Below are 21851 nucleotides of genomic sequence, written 5' to 3' on the forward strand. Positions count from 1 at the left end.
GTTTGGGTAGACTCCAGGAGTTGGTGATGGACAGAGAGGCCTGGCGTGCTGCAATTCACGGGGTCGCAAAGAGTCGGACACGACTGAGCGACTGAACTGAACTGAACTGAGTGTATATATGTCAACGCTACTCTTCCTGTTCGTTCAGTGTGGTGTACTGGCTAATAGCTATGGTTTCCAGTTCTGAATCTACCGTTCATTAGCTCTGTGACACTATGTCTCAGTTTCCCTGTTGTTAAATAGTAGCTTCTAAGTAGTTGAGATTGTTACTATTCAAATGAAATGGGGTAAGGTCTGCAAAGCCCAAGCATAATTCCTGGTACATATTTAATTCTCAAAAATTCATAGTACTGTTAGTATTTGTATTAGTTGCTTTTATTATTGTTATTAATATTATTTCAGAAGTTTTGGCTTTATATTCACTCTCCTCTCTTACCAACTCCCATGATGAAGCAAGATTATCTGGTTTTGGAACTTGTACAACCACAAATTTATTCAGAGACAAATATCTATATATTTAAGCTATTTGAAGGTAGCTGGCATCCTAGTTAAACCCAATTTGTCAGGTTTAATATTAACTGCAATGTTTGAGCTGCCACATGATTCCACAGTGAAAATAAGGTAAATAGCCTTTTATATTATCCCATTCCCCATGATGTTCTTTTATACTCACAAATAATCATAGAAAATATTTCCTCTTTCACTTTTGTTAAATCTGAGAAAACCACCTTTTCTATTCTGATTACCAAGTCTACTGTTTGTTGTTTCTTTTCCAGAGAGTTGAAAGGATGTAGCTTTTTAACAAGGAGAAAATTCAATTGAGCTCTGAGCAAATATTCCTGAAGAAAGGGAGTTGGAAAAGGTAATAATAGTGTTAAGGGTTTCTTAAATGAAAAGTATGATGGAAGTAGGAGTGTTGGCCAACCTCTTCCTTCATCGCCCTGATACAGTTAAGTGAGATTGAAAGCAAACATTTCTTGCCATTAACTTAAAGAAAGGTTAGTGTGTGTAGTTTTCATTCATTCTCTCTTTGGATTGTGGTCTGAGATCAAGTAAAGACAGGAGAGGAAGACATATATGATAGAGCAATATTGACTGTTGAGACCTTGGTTTCCAGAGATGCTGTTTTTAGCTTTTGGCTTCCATTCTTTATTTCACTTTTAAAATGTAAAGATAAAACTCTGGTTCATTGATGTTTGAATAGATTGGACTTTATGAAATCTGTTTTGCTCCACTAAGAATTTCAATTTACCTGTGTCCCAGGGTCAGGGTGACAAAATGGATCTCATCATTTAGAACACAGTTTCTCACCTTGGCACTACAGAAATTCTGAGCCAAAAAGTCATTTGATCTGGGGAACTGACCGGTGCATTATACGATGTTTAGTGTAATCCTTGGCCTGCATCCAACCAGATGCCAGTAGCACCTCTTCAAAGTTGTGGCAGTGAAAATTGTCCCCAAACACTCTCAAATGTCCCATGCATTGGAAAGGGAGCATAATTATATTCCAAACACTGGGCTTGGAGCTTTACATTCAGTCCTTACAATGACCCTGAGAAGTAGGCATCACTGCTTTTGCTTTTATAGATGAATAAATAGAAATCCAGAGTGCTTATGTGATTTCCCTGTGGTTACATATATGGTAAATGCTCAATTTTTTCTTCTTTACTATATTGTTCATTCTAATATTTCTTTTGACTTAGAGACAGAACTTCCAAATCTTTCTTTAGACATAGAGATGGAGCTTCCAAATCCTAAAGATGGCAAATTATGGAGGAAAAAGGATGTATAAATTTCAGATAGTCTCAGTTTAGAATAAAGAAAAAAAAGATAGTGCCCATTATGAGGTACAAAATGTGAATGAGTATGAAGGAACCAAGATATTATCACTAATGGATATTTTGTTCATTTTGGGGTTGCAAGATATCAAATTTCCTTAATATTAAGTAGTTCTGGTGTCACATAGAGGGAAAAGACCCAGGAGAGGTAATATAGGCAATATTTCATAATAACTTAAAATGTAATATAATCTATAAAAATATTGAATCACTATGCTGTATACCTGAAGCTAATATAGTATTGTAAATTAAGAAAAAACTTATACTAAACATGTTTATATATCAAATAAAGTATCAATCAAATACTAAAAAAAAAAATCCTAGGCAATGTGAAAACTGAATATACTATGGAATCTTCGTTAGATCCTGGAGCAGAAAAAGACATTAATGGAAAGTTGATATCTGTAGTTTATTTCATAGTATTGATCCATTGATAATTTCTTAGATTTTATAATTGTGTGATGGTTATGCAAAATATTAACATTAGGAGAAGCTGGGTGAAGACTATATAGGAACTCTCTGTACTGTTTTTGCAACTTTTCTGTACATACAACATTTTTAAAATCTTAAATGTTTAAAATAGAGAAAATAAAATACATTAATAGTGAAAACAATTTACAGTAAATTGTATCAAGAAGCAGAAGATCTGCATTCTACTGCTCTTCAGCTCTCTTACTAGCATTATTACCTTGAGCAAACAGTTAAAATCTATAAATTGTAGGTGTTTCCACTATGAAAACAGGTGGCAATAATATCTAACCAATTCAAAGGCCTGGTGCTAGGCCAGATAACCTTATAAGGTTGCTCTGATAAATAATCACCTGCCTATGCATGTATATACATATGTATGTATGAATGTATCTATCATGTATCTGTCTCTAGATACCCATCTAAAACACATGCAAATACATTCATAAAGCTTTCTGTCAATATTCAAATCAAACTTTAACTTTGGTTTTTAACTGTAGAGTGTAAAATGGATATTTCAGAGCTGTGAAAATGAGTTTTACTGGCCAAAAGGATTTAGCATTCCATTATTCAGCCATCACCCTGTGAGGGTTTCTCAGGCCGATGAAAGATTATGAGGTTGTACTCATAATGAGGATAAGACTATGTACCTAATGTTCTAGAACTGCTATTAGAAAATGCAAGTATATCACTGCTCAGTTCTGCCGAGCTGTTTTCCCTTGTAACTTGCCTTATAAGAACCTTAAGAGTAAAATGAGCTTTATTGGAAAAGTTTGTGATTCTAGTCTTAGCACATCATTTATCCCAAGACACCCCAGTATCTACTCCCAAAGCCCACATAAGAGGTGCTGGCATTTGGTCAACACATTATGAGGTCAGTATAATACTGAGGTGTTATATAGATCAATACTTTTAATGGCTGAAGGAGGTTTTAAGGATAAAAAGCCAGGATTAAGGTATCTGTATAACAGTGGAGGTTGGTTTTAAATAGTGAGATCATCCAGATCCAACCGAGTTCCTTGGAAGTGCTCTCAGTAAAAGCTTACCAAGTATATTGCATGTCACCATATTGCAAAAACATTTAAAAGTTGTGTGTTTCTGGCTTGTGGCCAAAATACTAATTTTAATTTGATTGACTGCAAGAAGATAGCCCAGATACAGATGGAAAATAAACTGGGCTTCTTTTTCAACAGCAGAGGAGTAGATTTCCATGCAAATTGGCAGTTGGTAATGCCAAGTGCAGTTGTAGCCTTGATAGTGTAGGCAGTGAAGATTTTTGCATTCCATAAAAATATTCATTTTGGCTGTGGCTTCTGAGATTCTGAGCAGTTTCATATCGATGAGGTAAGCTGTTTCTCCACTCTGTTCTACAAGGCAAATATAAGAAGTGATGCCTGTATTGGAATAGTTATATTTTACTTCTTGATTTGCCATTGGGGTTCCTGAGTTTATATGTTATTTATCTTCCTTGGCCCTGGCATTCCTTTTTTTCCTCCTTAGCCTTGAAAAGACTTAATTATTATGATCTTTTATGCTTCTTCTGTCCTTCTGTGTATTTCATGGTATGATTCTAATGTTGTTCCTTTAGTTGAAGTCAGAAATGATATTTTGCTGTTTATAAGGAATCAGATAAAAATAGGATCAAGCTCACTTACTTAGTATAGCATTAGGAGAACATCCCTAAAGAGCTTATAATATATATATATATATATATATAAAAGAATCCATAATCTTCTTCCCCCACCCTAAAGCAATTTCCAAGTCATTTGCTCTCTGAAATACAAATTGAGAAGGCAGAGCTTTCTATGAAAACTTACTGAACTCCCCACCTACCCATCTCTATTTTTGGCTTTCAGTACTACTAATAGAAGTTCACTCGTCTTTCACAGTAATGTGACCAAGGAATTACCTTATATTTCCCAAATAGTCAGCTAGTGAGAAAGGTTTCTTAGAGAACACATTAAGCTAGTGTGTTTTAAAGCATTTGGATATAATCCAAAACTAGGGTGGGAATCTCCAAAAGGAAGTAGCCACAAAGAACAAAGAGGATCTCAACATCACTGATGCACTCACTGAGATGCACATGCAAATTACAACGACATCTTACAGTTGCTGATGTGGTTGCTGTGGTAGAACTCACGTCTGGGTCACACCCGTGTGGATGGGGGAAGTCTTACCAGAGAGAAGGACATATTTCTGATGTTAGTCATTTTGGGAAGAGGCCGATCCTAAGACAGAAAATAGAGGTTTGGAAGGAAAGTCTGAATAGGAGAGAGGAGTACTTTGAGCGCAAGCCTTTCTTGGATGTGGATTCTAAGGATTTATGACATTCAAGAATGAGCTCTGGTTGGCGGGGAAAGAGGGGTCTCTGCCGTATAGAATTTACTGTGAACTGGACCTCACGAGAGTGGGTTGGGCCAAGTGGGCTCCTGGGAGAAGCACCGTCTTATTGTCAGGTCAGTTAGGTATATTTGCCTTTCTGGAATTTTCTCCATTAACCTAAATCATTAGTAAAGTCTGGTTTAAATGTGAAAGCTCAGCCAACTATGATATTGAGATTGAGAGAAATAATCAGTTAATGCTGGGGAAGATGAACACAGGAGATAATGATCTTGTCCCAAGGCAAGAGTAGGGACTTGCCATCTGAAGATTTTCTTTTAATTGCCATCCTTGGGGGATAAGGATTTGATTCTAAGGTAGCTATAGTTTTTTTTTTTTCAAGGTGAATTAGAAACTCTTAGTACTAAAAATGAAACAGTTTTAACAGCAGTTTGGACCATCTCAGTTCCTTCTCAATACACCCCAAAGGACTTTTTTTCCCCCCTCTGTGTGATGAATTACGACCCAACTTCACCAGTTCCTCTCAATTATTTATATTTCATTCTCTCTTCCGGTTCTTTAATTTCTTGTTAGGATAGGTGATGCATTGGTTTCTTGGAGATAAGTCTAATTAGGATAATTAACGTTCTTTCATTCTCAAGTTTTATTCAGGGACTTAATCCGGTATCTTGTCTCTGCTCTCTCCTTTCCTGTTTGTATAGGAAAATGCCAAAAATAAAGTAAAGATTCATTTAATAGTGCACTAATATTTTTCTCATTGTTTGTCTTCTGATATGCAAAAAGCATCTGACAGAGACCCATCTTAGTACCATTAATAATTACATAGTTTAACATTTTGCAATGGTGTGCTAGATCTGACTGGCCCATAAGGACTGGCTGATAAATATTCAGGAATTACATAAGCTGGGTGTTAAACTATTAATAAGTTGACCTTGGCCATGGGAGGAGTGTTTACATCAGCATGGAAACTGGAAATTACTATAAATCAGAGATCCTCCTCCTCCTCCATTTTTCCTGTTAGTTGGCCTACCAAAACATCATCAGATTAGGTTGTTGGCATCATAAATGTGAGAAGAAATACTTTATTTTAAGTGGATCCATTTTCAAGAGTAGGTGATTGTTAGAGGAAAATCTCAACTTTTTAATGTATGGAATATAAGTAATGATGTTTGTAATTTGTCAAGTTTTTTTTTTAATAGATCTCTGAGAGAAAAGGGTTTATTTCCCAAAACAATGAAATAGCAGCCAAGAGTAGGACATAATAGGGGATGAATTCTGTAAAAAAAATTTTATATTTGTCCCTAAAAATGAATTTGTGTGTGATGTTTATTATATAAGCAGATGTGCTATTTGGGTACTCAAGTTGAAAACTAGCCCCAGGGAATGGAATTTATAGGACTAGTTAGCTGGCGTCCTACCTTGCTGGAGGTAACAGGCCAGAAAGTCTCTGGCATTGGCCCTGTTGGTTACCATTAACAAACTCTGAGGCTTATTGGATGTATTTGTAGTTCACCTGTATTCAGCAGTGGGCGCTGTACTCCTTTCCAATGGTGCTATAAGAAATTACCACAAACCTGGTAGCATTAAATGACAAACATCTATTCTCTTAATCTGGAGGCCAGAAGTTCAAGATCAGTTTCACTGGGTCACAGTCAAGGTGTCAACAGGACTGTGTTCTCTCCAGAGGCTCCAGGGAAGAACTCATTTTCTTATCTTTCTTTCCCAGCTTCTAGAACTGCACGTTTTGTTTGCTCATGGTCCTTTCCGCTGTCTTCAGAGCCATCCGTATAACATCTTGCTTCACTTCACGTGCCTTCTGCCTTGCTGGCCAGTCTTCCTCTGCCTCACTCTTAAAAGGTCGTACGCGATTACATTTAGAACCCACCCAGATAACCCAGGACTATCTCCCCATCTCAAGATTCTCAACTTAATCACGTTTGCAAAGTCTCTTTTCATGTATAAGGTAATATTTGAAGGTTCTAAGGGTTAGGACCTAGATGTATTTGGAAATCAATAGTCAGTCTGCCACGGGCCTTTCAGAGGATGAACAGACAGCATGATATGCCCCCTTAGAGAACTTTGGGGTGAGTAGGAATCTCATTTGGGAAGTCTAGTTTGCCTTGTGTGTGTTATGTTAGCCACTCAGTCGTGTCCAACTCTTTTCAACCACATGGACTCTAGGCAGGCTCCTCTGTCCATGGGATTCTCCAGGCAAGAATACTGGAGTAGGTGGCCATTCCCTTCTCCAGGGAATCTTCCCAACCCAGGGATCAAACCCGGGTCTCCTGCATTGTAGGTGGACTCTTTACCATCTGAGCTATCTATCAGGAAGCCCCTAGTTTGCCTTAAATATTAAATATATATATATATATATATAATTATTGGGATCTTTAGTTGCAACATGTGGGATCTAGTTCCATGACCATGGATCAAACCTGGACCCTCTGCATTAGGAGTGCAGTCTTAGCCATTGGACCACCAGAGAAGTCCTAGTTTGCCTTGAAATTTTAAACTTTGGTTTCTTTCCTCCGCTTCTGTCTCCGTATCCTACTTGCAGAGCACAGGAGCTAAATCATAGTGAGTCCAGACATACTTTCCCTACCCCATGTGAAACAATAATGGGACCAGGCAGGAAAAAACAAACAAACTTAGTTGCTTCCTGTAGGAAGAATTTGTACCTGGAAGATAAGAACTTGAATGTAGTAGAATAATTTGTTTCACCAGACTCACTCAGGAACTTCACCTGAATGTGCTCATCAGATCTACCCAAGCCCAGCATTCTGCTCCTTGAACAGCTCACCCAAAGTCATCTAGGCCATGACCTGAAACCATATAAATGTCATTTACTAATTTCTTCTTTTTGAAAAACTTCTAAGAGTCTATCTAGTGTTTTTCTTTTACAGTGAGGCTAATGAATTTTTCTTCATGAACAGGTTTCTTTTTGTGTGGTCTTTTGAGGAGTCCCACCAACATGAACCCTTGAAATTTTATAGATACCTTTCATGTAGCACTGTGGACAATTTCCTCAGGCACTGTCTTAATCCTCAAATGTACCTTTCACTATGAGGGTAATAAACATAGTAGAGGTTATTTCTATAAGCTATCTCTTTTTACACAAAGTATAAATAATCAAACAATTAGCAACTGAGAGAGATCTTTGCTTAGTTTAGAAGATGTCAGGGGCGATAAATGAATTTTTTTTTAAGTCCTCCCTTAAACCAGTAAGTAAAACAAAACAAAGCCTTTATTTTTATTTTTATTTTTTTTGGAGGAAGGGTATTTACTTCAGGTCAAGTGGTCTCTGTCTATGACTTCAGTTCAGTTCAGTTGCTCAGTCTTGTCTGACTGTTTGCTACCCCATGGACCACAGCATGCCAGGCCTGTAACTTAAACTTTGTTAATAGGGTACATCCTCAGCATTCTGAAGAGATGACTCCAGATAGCTAAAAATACTAGCAATTAAGATGTCAGTGTCAGACAGTAAGCTTGTTTATTAGTTACAAAAATCACGGCAATGCACAGCATTCACTCAATTTGCAGTTCAGATTCTTGCCTGGTGTTTTTTATAAATACCACCTGATTTCACTCTCCTTACAACCCTATTGGGGTGCTGTTGGAAATTTAAAGGTCTTATAAATCATATCATTCGTACCCAAGAATTCTGAGTCGATTGATCATGCGTGTGTGCTTAAGTCGTGTCTGACTCTTTGTGACCCCATGGACTGTAGCCCGCCAGGCTCCTCTGTCCATGGGATTTCCCAGGTAAGACTCCTGGAGAGGGTTGCCATTTCCTCCTACGAGGAATCTTCCCAACCTAGGAATTGAATCGGTGTCTCTTGCATCTCCTGCATTGGCAGGCGGGTTCTTTACCACTGTGCCACCTGGGAGGCCCCCTGCCTGTTGATCCCTATACAGTTAACATATATTGAAGGACCTTAACATATTGTCAGCAGAAATGAATCAGGCCTCATGGTATCAATCTGTGGTCAAATGAGTTTCCTAATATTTTTATTAAATAATTAGATTTACAAACCAGGCATGGAGAGAGAGTTTACATCCAAGGATCAGGCACTGGCCACATGGGAAAGGAGGGGACGGCTGAGACTCAGGGTGGTCTTAGATCAAGTTTTTCCCAAACTTAGGAATCAGTGAGTCCTTCCTCTTTGACTGGGAGAATAAGGTGTGGAGGGAAATCCGGAAGTGTTATAGGAATAGTGTCCTTATGGAAGTGTAAGCTTCCCCTGGAGAAAAGAAGACTAGAAAAATTAGTCCTCTCTAATGTAAGTGTTTTCTCTCTTCCCCTTTGTGGATCTTTGGGATAACTCTGGAATATTTAACACTTTAAACGTTAATTGAAAAATGCCAGAAATGGTGTCATGAACCTTGAAATGATTTCTTTGTTCCTCCCTCTCACTCCTCCATCCTTCTGCTGTAATTCAAAATTACAAAATTGTTCATATTATAAAACATGAAGTGTTTTATAAATGTCAATTAGATCAAATTGATTGATGGTGTTGTTCATTCAACTATGTCCTTACTGATTTTCTGCTTGCTGCGTCTATTAATTACTTTTTTTTTAAAAAAAGAGTTGTTAAACTCCAACTATAATAGTGGATTTGTCTTTTCCTCCTTGAAGTTCTGTCAGTTTTTGTGTCATGCATTTTGATGTCCTTTTGTTATGTGCGTACACATTAAAGATTGTTAAATCTTCTGGGAGAGCTGACAGCTTTGTTGTTATGTAATGTCTCTCTTTGTTTTCCTGACGGCTCAGTGGTAAAGAATCCACCTGCTAATGCGGGAGACACAGGTTCAATTCCTGGGTCAGGAAGATACCCTGGAGAAGGAAATGGGAACCCACTCCAGTATTTTTCCCTGGGAAATCCCATGGACAGAGGAGCCTGATGGGCTCCAGTTCATGGTGTTGCAGAGAGTCAGACACGACTTAGGGACTAAACAACAACAACACCTCTCTTTAACCCTGAAACAATTTCTTGTCTGAAGTCTACTTTGAAATTAATATAGCTTCTCAAATTTTCTTTTGATCAGTTTAACAAGGTACACCTTTCTCTATTCCTTTACTTCTTTTTTCAAGTGTGTCATTTTTTAAAAAAAAGATTTTTATTAGAGATAGTTGCTTTACAATATTGTGTTAGTTTCTATTATACAGCAAAGTGAATCAGTTATTTATTGTTGTTCAGTCACTAAATCATGTCCAGCTCTTTGCAACCCCATGGACTGCAGCATCCCAGTCTTCGCTGCCCTTCAATATCTCCCAGAGTTTGCTCAGATTCATGTCCATTGTGTCAGTGATGTTATCTAATGACCTCAGCCTCTGTTGCCCCTCTACTCCTCCTGCCCTCAATCTTTCCCAGCAACAGGGTCTTTTCCAGTGAGTTGACCCTTTGCATCAGGTTGCCAAAATATTGGACCATCAACTTCAGCCTCAGTGCTTCCAATGAATATTCAGGGTTGTTTTTCCTTTAGGACTGACTGGTTTGAATCAGTTATGCATGTACATATATCCCCTCATTCAGATTTCCTTCCCATTTAGGTCACTACAGAGCATTAAGTAGAGTTCCCTGAACTATACAATAGTTCTCATTAGTTATTTTATACTTAGTATCAGTAGTGTATATATGCCAATCCCAGCCTTTCAGTTCAACCCACTCCTGCTTCCCCCTTGGTATCCATTTATTTTTTTCTCTATGTCTCTGCTTCTATTTCTGTTTTGCAAATAAATTCAACTGTATCCTTTTTCTAGATTCCACATACAAGTGAATATTATGCAGTGTTTGTTTTTCTCTTTTGGACTTACTTCGCTCTGTGTGAGTCTCTAGGTCCCTTCATGTCTCTGCATATGGCAGTTCATTCCTTTTTACGACTGAGTAATAGTCCAAGGTTTATATGTACCGCATCTTCTTGATCCATTCCTCTGTGGATGGACGTTTAGGTTGTTTCTGGGCCCTGGCTATTGTAAATAATGCTGCTGTGAACACTGAAGTTCATGTTTCTCTTTGAAATATTCTCACCCATTTTCATGGTTCAACTCACCTCACTAATATTGGTCTTGGCTATGGGGCTTACTTTATTTGCTTCAGTGTGGAAGAAGAGAATGTATCAGTTATGAACCAAGACAAGTTTCCACCAGACTTTTTGAGCTTCTTACCTGCATCATGAGGAAGGCATACCCTTGACAGATACAGCTTCTTGCATATGGCTTACGAGAATGATTTTTCAACTTGTTTAATCTGCTCCATATATGCTAGCGGTAGCTCCATTCCCACCCTCCCTAAAGTGGAGTATCTCTACCACTTACTGTACCTACTTATACTGAAAGACGGAGGTTTACCGCTGTCTGGTCACAGGGATTTGAATCCTGAAATAGTTTACTTGGTATCTGTAGATAACAATAGACCTGTCTCTGTGATATAACTGTCTAATTTACATGTGCTACGTTTTCTTAGAGCTTATTTGGAATCACATTTTGAATATGAGGTAAAGATATGTGAAATTAATTTTTTACCTTTAGTTTTTAAAATTTCCTTTTCTATGTAAGGGAAAAATGACCTTTTTGATTATATACATTTCTTTTCATATTGGTTCGATAAGAATTCAAGTTATTTGGTTCATCTGATATATTCCCTGGGATTTGTTAGATAATAAATTAGCCAAAAACTCTTCCTCATTAAGGAGTGTAAGTCAGAATATCAGAGATACTGAAGTTTTTCTTGGATAGAATAGTAAATTCTGGGCAGAGTTTTGGGTGATAAGTACTCAAGTCCTAATTCTTTCATTGTGAAAGCTATATGACTTTAGGGTTATCAACAAAACATCTTGCCTTTGTTTCCTTAAATATAAAATAACTTATTTAACTGGACATTCAGTTAAATCCTGAAATTGTATTAATAGGAAAGGAACCTTGCATTAAAATAGATATGGACAAAAAGCCAGACTGTCCAGAATGCAAAGGATATTAGTAAGTTTATAGAGTGAGAAAAATTGACAGTTCACAATGTGAAGAGAGAAAAGAAATGGCATCAAATGAGATAGTTACTGTAAAGAGAGTCCATTGAAACAAGAACATATGGAGGATAATGTCTGCCATATTCAAATTAGTGCCAAGTTTTTGTGGCTTGTTGGACACTTTTCTGTAGACTTTAGAAGGAAAAGGAATGCAGCTGTGAAAACCCCCTCTTCACCTTGGCTGAGGAACTCTCCAGGAGAGCAGATGGTTCTTGAGTTTCAAGCCATGAATCACTGTCAGGAAATCTCCTCAAACTGCCACAAGCAAGAATAGGTGACAAACCTCAATGGGTAGTATTTTTATTATTGTTGGTGTCATTCACATCCATGCCCTTGCTGTAAGGATCAGGCTTATTATTAATGAAGTTACAACTTGGAAACAAAATGTCAAGAGTCAGCAAATTATTTTTGTTTAATGTCTAATGGGTGTTTCAAGACCTTAGCATTCCTGTCTCTAATGTTCATCCCTGAAGAAAGTGAGAGACTAGTCATGTCTATTTCTTCATTTATTTTTGTCTGATTTCAAAGCAGACCAATGGGTAAGTATTTTATATATTTTGGTGCCTAAAGCTAATTTTTGAGTCACTGGTACTAATATTATTTTGTAGAGTGTGATCTGAATTTGTTACTTTCTTATAACATAGGTAGATAAGTGAGAGTTTTATTTTGACCTGGATTATAATGAATTTAATTCTAATGCTGTGGTTCTTAAAAGTTATATGCTATTTGGAGGAAACATGGTGAATTAATTTGACTCTATTAGGAAATTTTGGGTCAGTGGATTCTTTATCTAAGGTAGAACTAAATCAACTTGGCGTTCTCCGTTAAAACTCTAATATACTTTTGTTGTGTTGAGTGAGCTGTATTTCAGTTACTTTAGTTAAAGTCACTTTCAGCAGCTTTAGCTGAAATTTTACCTAGAATACCTTGGATTTTACATAGAATGTAATGATTAGAATATGCTTCAATGATCATTTTTAACATTTTCAATTGCAAAATGTCTTGGGCCATTAGGTTTCAAAACCAGAAATCTAATAGAGGACAAATGTGGTCCAATGTAGAGAGTTTTTCATAATGCGGAAAAGTCAGTATGAGATAAATCCCAAGTATCTGTAGTGAAAGAGAAAAGGGCTGTTTCAGAAGCACACCCACTTTTTACTTCTGCAGAATTTAGTCAGAGAGAGCTTCATGATAGTGCTTTGAGGAGCATTACTTTTTCTGACATGAAGTGTGGAGTGGTCATGTACAAAAATCAGCGGATTTGAGTCAGTGACACATTACAGATATCTTTAAAGTACTTTCCTCAGCTATAAAATGGAGAGAATAATATGTACATCAATAGTTTGCAGTGTTATTGTGAGGAAGAAAGCCAGGAAGCTAGAGTCCTTTGGATTGTATCTGGCAAGTGCTGGGCACTCAATTACAGTAGCCATTGTTAGTGTTTTCTTATTGTACTGATTTCTAATTCAACCCTCGCCATTTTAATGCCACATAATGTGCCCAAGGAAAAATAATGCAGATGTTGAACATATGAAAGGTGAAAGCAAGGCAAAGAGAACCAGAGTTGGATGAAGTATTTGGAAAACAGGTTTCTGTCTCTGTCACTATGGAATTTTATCACCCCGAGCATCCTCATTTATCCTTTCTGTGCTGTTGTTCAGTTGCTCAGTCATGTCTGACTCTTTGCGACCCCATGGACTGCAGCACGCCAGGTTTCCCTGTCCTTCAGCATCTCCTGCAGTGAGGAAATGAAAGGAAATGAGTTATCTGAACTATGTGCTGAAGAATACTGATACTTATAATTATCCCCAGAATTAAAAGTTCCATGACAAAGCAAATCTAGAGAAAAAAAACAAACACTTGCTGTATAAGAATCTTTTTGGAAATTACCTTGCTAATTAGCATATTAAAACATAGTTTAACATGGTTTTGGTAAAGAAATATGTTGATCTTGGTATAACCCAATCTCCCAAACATTTGACAAGAGCATCCCTTATTCATAGAAAAAAAAAAATCCTGCTGAGCACTTTCATGTAGCTTAATTTGAAAATGGTATGCAGGATGTTTCCTGTGGTTCATTTTAATTCTAATATTTTGTGACTTTGTAAGTAATTTCCCTGAAGGAACACGTTGATGGTTTGGGAAGAGTATGACTTTTAAAAATTTATTTTGTATGAAAGAATAATTTCTTACTGGACCAGTAGAGGAACACATTTGTGAATTAAGGCTAGGCTTATGAGTGAAATTTTAACAGTTTTTCCATACATGACATGGGTTTAGAGAGGAAAGTATTCTAACTATCCACTTGTGTTTTAATTTTCCTTCAGTCTGTGAATTAAATTGACCTCTATAGCATTTGCCAATTGATTGCACATTCTTGACTCTTACAAAAATTATTTCTTAAAAAATATGTAGACGCAAAAGCCCCCACAATAACATAGATAACATAGTATATATGGACATAAAGCATATGGAATGTACATGGTCCTGCTAGAGGGTTTAAATTTATTCTCTGTGATGACACCATTGCTTTTCCTTAATTTATACCACATGTTCCTTCTTTATTTAGCTTTTAATTCTGTACAGAGTGTGGGGATATAAATTGTATGAAGGATGTGAAATATAAGCTATTCCAGTCATGGGTTTGTGGTGGCCTCAATTTGCTAGAATAATTTTCACCTGTCAGTTTTTCAAATAATGGTAGGAATCTCTCGTTGAGCCTACAGATTCAGTGCATTTGTGGAAGAATTTTTATGTGGTCTCTTGCTGCTTCTTCCAGAATGAGGATACTTCTGTGAGGAAAACAGGAGTTATCATCACCGAGATAGGTACAGACTTTCCAAAGATTCTGTGACTCTCAGAAATTCATAGCCTGGGAGTAGCCATTACTCTTTCCTGATCACATTGGGTATCTGAGGGAAGTCATGACTACTGTCAGGTCGTGGGTCACCTTTGTATGAATAATACAGTAAGTCCCCTACATGCAGACCTTCAGGTTGTGAACTTTCATAGATGTGAACACGTGTTCGCATGTCCAGTTACCTAAGTTAGTTCATATGTCTGACGTACGTTATCACGCGGGTGCATCCTCTACCAGTGGCTGTGCTTCTGTGTACTTTAGGAAGCTAAGACCTGGAGGAGGGCATGGCAACCCACTCTAGTATTTCTTGCCTGGAGAATCCCCATGGACAGAGGAGCCTGGCAGGCTCCAGTCCATGGGGTCACAAAGAGTCAGACACAACTGAGCGGCTATGCACGGCACAGGAAGTTCGGAAGGAAATATAAAAGCAGTGGTGATGTCACCGGTACTACTGTACTCCTAAAGGTAACATACTATAAGATTAAAAATATTTTATCTTTGCGTTTTTTTATGTATTATTTGTGTGAAAAGTATTATAAACCTATTATAGTATAGTACTATATAGCCAGCTGTTGTTAGTTGGGTACCTAGGCTAACTTTGTTGGATCTAACAAATTGGACTTACAAATGTGCTCTCTGAATGGGACGTGTTCATCTGTAGTGAACTTACTACAATTGCTGCCCTCCCCTACAAGCCCCAATATTCCTGATACAGTAGGGAAAAGGAAAGTGACCATGTGGACTCTATTCCCTGTGGTTCCTCCTCATATCTTTCATCTAATCAGGTATTTATCTGCTTTGATTATGACTTGTAAAAATCTTTTCAGTGTTTCCCTGGGCTTCACTCTTGGCTCTATCAGTTAGAAGCTCTGACACTTTGTTCAGTTTTCTTAACCTCCTTAGATTGCATTTCCTCATCCGTAAAATGCACATGTTGAAAATGTAAACTATACGGGAAGAGAAGTATGGTTGATGGAAAAAAAACAGTGAGATAATTTGTTCAAATATTTCTTGTGGAGTTTGGCATACAGAGAATACGCAGACAATACTTGCTGTCTTTATTATTGTTATTGTTAGTTAAGGTTTTCATTATATTTTGGCCCGTAAATTATCTCTCTGACTCACAATCTCTTCTTCATCTCTCCAATCCTCCATTAAATTTCCAGAATGATCTTTTAAAATTGCAAATCAAACTATGTAAGAAATCTGCTGCTTAAAATCCTATAATGGTTCCCAGTTCCTTTTAGGGTGGAGTCTAAACTCAACAGAGGACAAGATAGTTGGATGGCATCACCGACTCCATGGACATGAGTTTGAGCAAGCTCTGGGAGTTGGTGATGGACAGGGAATCCTGGTGTGCTGCAGTCCATGGGGTCGCAAAGAGTCGGACACGACTGAGAGACTAAACTGAACTGACTAAACTCTATAGCATGACAGACGACGTCCTTTTGGACCCCTTGTTCAACACCAAGCTCCAGCTAAACCACTTTCAGTTACATTTTTGTGCTTCCATAGTTTTGCACATGCTTTTTCCTCTGTCTTGAATGCGTAAGTAACTGTGTTCTGTGTCTGCCCTCCACACTGTCTTTCAAGACTAACTGTTGGATCACCGAGTAGCATTCATCCTTCCTCCTTGCCAGGGCTACTTCTTCCATCATAGTGCCTCCTGAATTGTATTACATTTACGGGAGTTCACCTCCTTCCCTCTCTCCTGCGCTCCCAGAGGAAAGGCGGTGATTCTTATTCTCCCCTGTGTCCCAGTATCAGAGATGATACTTGATAGATGTTTGTTGAGTGATTGACTGAATGGGAATTATTGGACTGGCCGAAAGGTGTGTTCATATTTTTCCATAAATCCAGAAAAACCTGAATGAACTTTTTGGCCAACCCAATATTATGAAACACAGTGTGCTTTCCCTCCTAGTCTCCAAAACATTAATGAATCCAAAGCACTACGTTTGGCAAACAGTAGGTACTCAATAAATAACTTTGAATTAACTAATTTGTTTATATACCTACTTTTGATCTGCAGAGTTTTAATAGAAGGAAATTAGAATAACTTAACCAAAAGTATCAGATGTGGTGGTATGACTGAGTTAAACACAGAAGGCTTGAAAGTAGAATAAAGTCCTTTTCTACTATCATTTGAGTTCTCCTATTCTTCCCACATTTTCTCTGATTTTTTTAGATATCATAATTAAGGGGTTCACAATTCATAATTACTTAAATATATGAAGTATACTTGCCATTCTTTGAAAAGGTTAGTGCTATCACAGGATGTGTAAATCTTCTTTTATGAAAAAGATGACAAGCAAAATTATGATCCAAGTCAAGGTTTCATAATGCATTGACTTGGATGTGCTTGCTTTTAAAGTAATTTTAGTTTAATCCCTCATTTGAGACTCAGTCCTTATTTATGTATGATGATCAAGCTGATCATATGCTTGAGTCACTGATGAATGGACCAATGGAAATAAGGTCAAATATAGAATTTTCTTCCCTTTAGAATTATTGAATATTTTACATTCTACATTACTGTTTTATAGGCTTTCAATGACTAGATAAATAGGGCCCTAGGTTTTACATTTATGAAGATATTAATAAATGAGCAGAGATGTGTCAAAATTGCCTAGAGAAAAAGGATATAAATGAAGACATAACCATAGGAAATATAGAAACAAAGAAACCATCCCAATCCCAGTGAGCGCTGATGGCAAAAGAACAAAGTCAGCTTTGATCAAGTCTCAGATTTTGGCTTGGTCTGAATGGAACCAGCACCTAAGCAGAAAGGCGAAAAAATTCTGTTTTTCTGGGTATTTTGCCATAATATTCCCAAATGTGTTGTATTTTCTAAAATACAGCTCTGCGGTTTATGCACCCGACTTCTAAGATTGCACTTTCTCCTCATGCCACTCGTTTCCATATAATCTTTGGAGGCTCTTTAAGCCTGAGACTATCAGTAATGGCATCTTCTATTATAAAACACTCTGTGGAGCCAACTGCAGCCTCCAGGCTCTTCTGATTAATGTGACACTGTGTTTGTTCCTGAAGCACCGATGACAGAAACTGCTAATCTCAGCAAAGGCTGGCAAAGGCAAAGGTAGGGAGATTTTTTTGTAGAATCCATCAGTGTGACATTTGCTATGCTTTGCTACCATTTACAGAGAGTGGCAGAGAATGAGTAACTGAAAATAGAAATGGCAAACAACTCAGATGAAGGAACAATTGTGTGAGAGTATACAGTGTTGGGAAAGGTTTGGGCTTTGGAGTCAAATACCCCTGAGTTAGGCTCCTAGGCCTTGGCCAAAGGTTCTAAGCATCCTGAGTTTCCTTTTCCTCTCTCCCCTGTGAAATAAGGGTGAGACACTATAACATCTTCCCTGATGGCTCATTGGGAAAGAACCCACCTGCCAATGCAGGAGCCGAAGGTTCAATCCCTAGGTCAGGAAGATCCCTGAAGAAGGAAATGGCAACCCACTGCTGTATTCTTGCCTGGGAAATCCCATGGACAGAGGAGCCTGGTGGGCTACAGTCCAAGGACTTGCAAAAGAGCTGGACATGACTTAGTGACTAAACAACAATAAGATGCTACAACAGATGCTTTCAGGGTTTCCCCTAGGTCTCCTGTAGTTGTGACAGATGGATACAGAGTGTGGAAGGCCAACTCCCTTGTTCTCAGGAACATACATCTGAAGGGTAACTTATTCTTCTGTGTTCCCCCGTGGGCCTGAGGGACTTGGCCTGAGATCATGCCTGTGGTTCATTTCTTCATATCCATGTCCTGTTTTTTCCTGGTTTCTTGAGAGCAGTTTCTTAATAAGTCAAATGCATACAAGCTTCATCTCAACTTCTTCTTCTGGGCACCCAACCTAAGCAGCTGTATACTTTGAAAGTTCCTGATGTAGGTTAGAGATAGCAGGTGTAGGTTATCCACCAGAATATAAAGGGAAAAAATACTCATGATTATTACTCTCTTATTTAGTCTTATTGATTTTTTTCTATGTTTTCATCCTGCCTATCTCTATACATATTCTCCTTCTGGAGATTAAAGTTCTAAAAATCTCCAATTGTATATACTTTTTAGGCTCGAAAAGTGATTTCTATACCAAACCCTACAAGTGATAATATTTTCCTGTACTGATGATTCTCTTGGAGTCTGATTCCTCTTGATGATCAATATACAACTGAGTCAGATTAGGTTGTTAAATTATTGCTTCAACTCAAGAGCTATGTTCCATGGTAGCCAGTGGTTAAGAATACAGGTTTTTAAGTCAGATGGAGCTGAATATGAATTTATATGCTTTCCTTAAAATGTGATATATCTCTCAAAGTTGTCACATTTTAATCAAATGAGAGCTTGGACAGTGCCTGAATGGTTTTGTTGTTGCTTATTTTTACTACTACTGTATTTTATTTCCAGTCTAATATCCCAATAGCTTGTTGCAATCGCATTTTGATAAGATTCTTATAGATAGAATCCTGCACAATAGAAATTCATTTTCTGTCCAATGTGCTTAGTGACCTTCTACAAACGGAAAGATTTTTTTTTAGCTGATATATAATTTGGGGAGTTTCTCTGGTCTTGTTTATTGAATTACTGTATTTTGCGGGAAGAAAAATAATTTTTCCTCTGCCCTTTGGAGTTCTTTTCTGAGGACACTGAAATAAAAGATTAACAAGAGAAAAACAAACACAAGTTTATTAACACATATACCCCATGTATATATGGGAGATATCCAGGTTAAAATAAATAACTCTAAGTGGTAGCTTAGAACTCTAGACTGTATAGCATCTTTAACAAAGAACATTTGTGTAAAAATGGCATTACAAAATAAAGTAGTTTTAGGGTTCCAAGGGTGGGGATAAAGGCAAGTCAGTAAAGTTTGTTATTTCGATTCCTCTAGTGCCATTTCCAGGCTAATAGGATCTAAAGTTTTCTCCATTGATTAACTTTTGTTCTTCTTGAAAGAATTGGTTAAGCAGATAGGGGAAGTAGGGAGCTTTTCTTATATCTGCTTCTCAGTTGCCTTCGACTCATAGTTCAGTTCAGATCACTCAGTCAGGTCTGACTCTTTGTGACCCCATGGACTGCACAACGCCATGCTTCCCTGTCCATCACCAACTCCTGGAGTTTGCTCAAACTCATGTCCAATGAGTCAGTGATGCCAGCCAACCATCTCATCCTCTGTCATCCCCTTCTCCTGCCTTCAATCTTTTCCAGCATCAGGGTCTTTTCTAATGAGCAGCTCTTTGCATCAGGTGGCCAAACTATTGGAGTTTCAGCTTCAGCATCAGTCCTTCCAAGGAATATTCAGGACTGATTTCCTTTAGGATGGACTGGTTGCATCTCCTAGCTGTCCAAGTGACTCTGAAGCATCTTCCCCAACACCACAGTGCAAAAGCATCAATTCTTCCACGCTCAGCTTTCTTTATGGTACAATTCTCACATCCATACATGACTACTGGAAAAACCATAGCTTTCACTAGATGGACCTTTTGTTGGCAAAGTAACGTCTCTGCTTTTAATATGCTGTCTTGGTTGGTCATAGCTTTTATTCCAAGGAGCAAGCATCCTTTAATTTTATGGCTGCAGTCACCACCTGCAGTGATTTTGGCCAGACCTGCCTTCAAATCATAATCCTATGCCAAATTAGAAAATTTGGGGGTGGTATATTCTGCTACCTTTCAGTTTTAAGGGACACATCAAGGAAAAAAGTTCAGCTTGTCTTGACAAAAGTATTATAGCAATAATCCTATTACACTAGAATTTTGCAGATTGCTCCTGTGTATAATTTCACTAAAACAATTATCTGAGTTATTTTTCTTCACTTGATATTTTTCAGAACATTGTACAGCTATAGATTGTGCTGCCAATGGATATTGATAGTATTCTCTGGAAAATAGTAAGACCATGATAAAAATTTTTCTTTATAGGACAGTTTAGATTAAGTCCTCCTTAATGGAAGGAAGTTTACCTAAAATAACTTTTATGACTTCTTCTTGTTCTGCTGTTCTAAATTTATTGCAGTGACCTTTCCAGTAAGCCCAAGGTAGGGACATTCAATTTTTCTTTCTATTTTGATTATTTTAATATTGCCTCTAATTACCTCTCTCTACCTTTCTTAATTTGAAAATAGGCCAATTAAAAAATAATAAAGATGGAGTAGATGCCATTTTCCTAAAAATATGAGCTTATAATTCAATTTACACATTTCCTTAGGAAAACTTTTGCATAAATAACTTCTTTCTACCTCGGGTCATCCAGCCTTTTCTCTTTCCCCGCACTATGGGGGTAAGTGCTCCCTGGGCTCGGTTCACCTATCACAGGTGACAATGCGGTTTAAATATATGTCCCTCTGGACCTCTGGTTGAGTATACCCACTGAGCTATCAGCTGGGACCTAAATGACTGAGGCTTCTCGAGACTTTTCTAAAGCAGGTTTTCTAACATTTTTTTCCACAGGGCGCTACAGATGGATCAGAGCCAAGCAGTCATTAGCTATTGTGAATTTCTTTTGGTGCTTCACATTTCAGTGTGTGTTCCTTTCCTGTGAATTATACTTACCTTCTATTGAGGATCTTCAGAGGCAATAGAGGGTCTGGAAATGTATATATATATGTTTGTGTGTATGTATATATATTTATTTGTATGTATATATTTTATATATGTATATGTTTATGTACATGTGTATATACAACATTTATGACTCATTCTGTTATTCTAAATTTATCTAAATTTGTTATATATGTTTATAATTTGCTTGATGACTTAAATGCAATACACTCTCCTAAAATTTGTTTACTACTTTGGATTTTTAGGAAGGTGCAGGTGAAAATCAGTCAACTTGGGAATTATTTAGTAATGTTGGGCGAATCTGCTTACTTAACGTGGTTGTTCTGAAGATTCAATCCTTAGGTTATTACTGGTGGCATCTTTAATTTGCAAATTTCTGTTAGATGACTGAACAACGCAAATGAAGGTTCATGCTTTTGTGAAATTTAGATTCTAGTGATGAGGGGGAAAATAAGTAATAAAATCACTCTTGTAATATGTTGCCATGTAACTAATGGCCCCAAAATAATGTTGTGGCTTAAAAAATGATAGGAAGTTAAGTGATGGTGTAGATATAGACAAACTTAAACAATCATATATTATGAATGGGAATGTAAAATGATGCTGTCACTTTTGAAAACAGTTTAGAAGTTTCTTAAAAAGTTAAATAATCACACAAGGCAGCAGTTCCACTCCTAGGTGTCTACTGAGAGAAATGAAAACACATGTTCACAAAGAAGACTTTATGAATGCTCACAGTAGCGTTGTTC

The 21851-nt window shown here is 37.4% G+C and overlaps 1 protein-coding gene across 1 annotated transcript in view; it reads left to right on the forward strand.

Annotated features, from left to right (window-relative positions):
* LOC145527162 (uncharacterized) overlaps window positions 1-21851 on the forward strand; it is a 544757-nt gene that overhangs the window by 343751 nt on the left and 179155 nt on the right. The window contains exon 12 of the transcript XR_014069547.1: window positions 777-862. The gene's annotated coding sequence lies outside the window, so the exon portion shown is untranslated. The remainder of the gene's footprint in view (window positions 1-776; window positions 863-21851) is intronic.

This window comes from Giraffa tippelskirchi, chromosome 11 (assembly GCF_054371585.1).
Source record: "Giraffa tippelskirchi isolate mGirTip1 chromosome 11, T2T-mGirTip1v1.2.pri, whole genome shotgun sequence".
NCBI lineage: Eukaryota > Metazoa > Chordata > Mammalia > Artiodactyla > Giraffidae > Giraffa > Giraffa tippelskirchi.